Genomic DNA, 5109 nt, shown 5'->3' with positions numbered 1-5109 from the left:
GGAATATGTTGGGCCTACAGGCTATAGCCATCATTTTATTTCATACATTATTTACCCAATCCATTCAGTCCAAAACATGATTATTTACCTAACACAATCCACCCTCTGATAGTACCCTTTCTAATTAAAATGATTTAATACACCTATAATAATATAATATTATTTTTTTAATAAAAATATTTCTATTTTTTTCATATTTTACAATTACACTAATCATATGTTAATTAATAATTTAATTTGATTCTTACATTATTATTACAAGATAGTTGGAAATTAAAGCTGAATAAAAAAGACATTTAGAGATTAAAAGTGAATAAAAAATAAATTTGAAGGGCTAATGGCTCAAAGCTTCCCACTTATCTCTTTGGTTAATCTAATACAGCTCTATTTTGATGAAATTCATCATATTTTGTATTTAGCTAGGCTTTTGATGAAGCCAATACCAATACTCTAAGCGAGATTATAGGACTCCGCGGTCGAATGTGAGATGACTACTATATATATTTATGATGCTTTAGGGGCAGTTGGGAATAACCGAAGGAAATGCCGAGGCCATCCCATGTAGGCACTGTAACATGTGACTAAATGAGTAATTCTATATATAATCGTGAAGTATGTAAACTCCACATAATCGTTTTGAAAAAGAGTGAGATCTACCATTAAACAATTCAAATTTTTTAAATTTTAAAACAATAATAATATTTTAAACTTTCAGCCTCCTATAAAAAATTATCATCTCACTTTTCAAACCTACCCTAATAAACATTAATCAAGACTCATCTAGATCACAATGCTACCAACAACCATAAATATTACATGGAAACTAGTTATCATGAGGGCCATAAAAGCTTTAATTTACCGAGTAAAATAATTGAAAAAGTATGCCAAAAATGAGAAATTCCATGACTATGACTGCGAGTTAATCCGCTAGCTTGATCTTCTAATTCCAACCTCCAGTGGCAAACAGCCAAGAAACCAAACAGCGCGCCAACCAGATTAATCCGACAACGTCAACACCAAAGCTTATCTCGTTTTTATACCTATCTATCTTGCTAATCCCTTGCTCCAAGATCGTACGTTGTGCTGGCATGGGCACATCCATCTTGTTGATCTTAGGCGACACAAATTGCACATCAAACATTGTCGTACGTACTTTCCCTGTATACATTGCATCATATTCATCATTTCCTTGTTAATTAATTTGCCACTCTGCCCCCTATAGATTGGTCCTAATTAAGCTTTTCTACTTAACTGCTTACCAAAACGTAACAAATGCTAACCCAACACTAATCATAACGCCCGCTGGCCTCATGTTTCAAATATATATATATATATATATATATATATATATATATATATATATATATATATATATATAAATTGGTGTCATTTCAACCCTCCTGCATCTTCTTCACTTTCTTTTCTCTCTTTTTGTCTCTCTCTCTTATTTACACAGACTGCAGTCTATTTAGATGGTAAAAATGAATTGGAATGATTTTATATAAAAATTAAAAATAAAATAAAATATTATTAAAATATTATTTTTTAATATTTTTATTATTTTAAGATTTAAAAAAATTGAATTATTTATTATATTTTATAAAAATTTAAAAAAATTATAATGATGAAATTATTTGAGATGAAATAAGATAAAATATTTTTACAATCCAAATAAGGCCCGCATTTCTAGGGTTTTTTCAGATAAGGGAAATTTTAAAAATATTTGATAATTTTTTAAGAATTTTTTTTTTTCAACGAGGTTTTGAGAGAGTGGTTTTCTAAATATATATGTTGTATATTGGGTTTGTAAATGTAGATATGTTGATTTTAAAAATTGTTTGGTTTTTTCTTATTAGTTGTGAGAGTTGATTTGGTAGCTATATTTCATTGCAGGAAAAATGTTTATTCTTATTGAAATTTTTGTTTCGAAAAATTTATTTTTATCGTAAATATTTGGTTCAAAAAAAGCATTTCTTTTTTTTTTTTTTTGTAATGTTTGTTATTTCTTAAGGAGACTTGGACAAATAATTAGATCAAAGTTTTTGACAAATTAGAATTTTTCTAAGGTTTAAAGATATTTAGATTGAAGTTAAAAAAATATATTAAAAAATTATTTATACAAAATAAATAGTCGGAGCTCATTTGGATAGTAAGATGAGAAGGTTTTGGATGAGTTGAATAAAATATTATTTTTTAATATTATTATTATTTTATAATTTAAAAAATTAAATTATTTATTATATTTTATGTGAAAATTTATAAAAATTATAATGATGAAATAAAATAAAATTTTTATATCTAAGCTTTAATCTCAAATAAGGAGTTAAGTATCCAATCCGGACCGTCCATTTGTCGGCTATAACAGTTTGCATAAAAGACAGATTCAAATAAATTTTAACAAGAACAATAATAAATAAATAAATAAAAACCAAGCGAGGAAAACATGAATTAACACAAAGACATTCCCTATACCTACGTGCAACCCCACATACTAGATGTTTTTTTTTTTCCTTCCCATTAAGACTAATTTATTCTTGTAGGAAAGCCAAGATGGCACTCCCTTATTGGATGCAGTACCCTAACAAAATCCAAAGTTTCCATCAATAGGAGTCTGGTTTGATGTTGAAAGGGTTTTAAAAAAATGAGGAAAGAAGCAGACAGAGCTTATCAAAAAGAAAAGCAATGTAATAAGATTGACACCTGTAAGCTTTAAAAGTTGTCCCCACAACGCTTCTCTCTCATCTATAAGGGGACGTGTCCTCAATATTCAACAAGTTTTTAAGTGTACAACCATGAGTATTTTGGCACGTCATCAGGGAAAAAAAAACACAGAATTCTGTGGTTTGACCAAGGGCAGGTGGCATGCGACTACTGGTTCCGTAGAAAAGGTGACAGATACTTGTCGTCTTGCAACTAAATTTATTGGCTTCAAATATCGCTTTCTTTTTTGTAAAGGAAGAAATAATAACGGAGAAATATGGATTTGTTTCTTTAAGGCTTTTGAGAGTTTTGTATAGTATTGAAATTGGGGGCACGTTGACACTGTGCTTTCGACAGTGACTCAACCTAACAACTCAAATCAAGTACGTCTAAGTTCGCGGCTTTGCTTATAGCCAACTAGCTCAAGCCAAGCCTGCGGCTTGGTCCACCCTTTTTCACTTCTGTTTTTTTTTTTTTTTTTTTTTTTTTTTTTTTTTTTTATTTATTTATTTATTTATTTAGGTTAATTGCAAATCTAATACTCATAGAACAAATTCAGACGAAACACGAAGACAGGAACTTCTCATCTACTGGTTTGCATCTTCTTCTCATCTTTTGAAATCTTCTTCGTCTTCGCTATTACATAAAATTTTAATTTAGATATTTCCTAGACTACTCAATCAGATCTGTCAAACACTATCCAAATCCAAAATTTCTCAAAATATTAGACATTTCTTTTATGGGCGAAACTTGAAGCTTTGTTGCTTCTGTAAGCTTTTTCAGTAATTGTATTTTCTCGATAAAATTAGAAATATATTGTCAGATGGGATGGAAACTTCAAGGAGTAATATAGTGGAGAAGAAAGGCTATGAGCGGGGAATATAAGAAAGGCTATGAGTGAGGAATATTGGAGGATGATGCAGTGCATGTTCCTGGGTCAAAGAAGCCAAAGTTGCCAGCTTTGGCAATGCTTGTTATCTATAATTGTTTTCACTGAATGAGTTACTCTTTTGGGAGTCCATTTCTTAACGATCAACTTTATGTGCAGTGTAATTGTGGAAGCTATGAAGGTGGATAGTTTGCAGAGACTTTGCTCATCTTTGGAGCCTTTGACTCTAGTTGCAATTAGCTTAAAGAAGCACATTCATTCCTCTTACTCTAGCTTTGAAATATCATAATTCCAAACAACATTGAGTGAACATATTCCACACATAATGCACAACGAGAAAAATAGAGACAACGCCGAGGCTTATTTCTTCGACGGCACCGGAGCTTATTTCTTTGATGGCACCCAACGTTGGTAGATGCAAAATATGAGGAATATAAGGAACGGTTAACAATCTTCTGCGATAGGGGTTCGACGACATAGAATGCCTTACTTCTTCTGTGATGGGGGATCCATTTTGGCGTTAGGTTTGATTACTACTTTTGAAATCGATTTTTTTTTCTTTATTCTTTTTATAATAATATCGGCTGACATGACATTGACCACCTCAGTCGAGTCCCCAAAAGGTGCCTAACAGCGAGTACCTGTAGTAGGATTGTTTTAGAAAGTTTGCAAGGTCGTCAATATCTGACACAATCCGTAAATTCAGCACGAATATGATACGAAAGTAGTAGGTTTGAATTTGATACCAATGAATTTGGATCAAAACTGATTAACCTGTTAAGATATGATTTATAAATGGGTCAACCTGCTTAACCGCAATCAACCTATTTTGATTTTATTTCAAAATAACAATTTTATTATTGTTGAGTTATAATATTGATATTTTTTAGTAGGCTTATGTTTTTATTATTGGAATTATAATTCTTGACCTATGTTTATGTTTGTTATTGTAGGGTTTATAATATTGATTTTATTATGTATTAAAATTAAAAAAATATTGGTATTTTTTGTTAGTAAATAGTCTTATTTTTCTAAGATATTGTTATTACTAATAAATATAAATTTTAACTTTTATGTAAAATTATGTTAGTCAAATCAATGAGTTATGCATATTAGTTCAATCTTTTTACATAAAATGTATTTAAATGATTCGTATTGTATTGCTATAATTTTAATTAGTTATTAAACGAGTCAAAACACATGATATGACATGACCCGTTATCTATATGGATCAGGTTAGAGTTTGAAATTTTATATGTTTAGCTTAATAGATTGTGTTCTGAATTGCTACACCTAGCAAAAAGCTACCTTAGTTTTTTAACTTGCAACATTTATGTCTAAGATTTAAAAAATTATGTTGAAATAATTTTTTAATTTTATAATATTTTTATTCAATTTTTTCTCTTTCATTTTTTAAAACTCAATAAAACATCTTAATTAAATCTATTTCACTACTATGTACAGATATTCTAAGAGCACGTTTGGTTAATTGGAATATCTTAGAATATTTGTTAATGGTA

Source organism: Juglans microcarpa x Juglans regia, chromosome 1D, assembly GCF_004785595.1.
Source record: "Juglans microcarpa x Juglans regia isolate MS1-56 chromosome 1D, Jm3101_v1.0, whole genome shotgun sequence".
Taxonomy (NCBI): Eukaryota; Viridiplantae; Streptophyta; class Magnoliopsida; order Fagales; family Juglandaceae; genus Juglans; species Juglans microcarpa x Juglans regia.
This window is presented reverse-complemented; position numbering follows the sequence as displayed.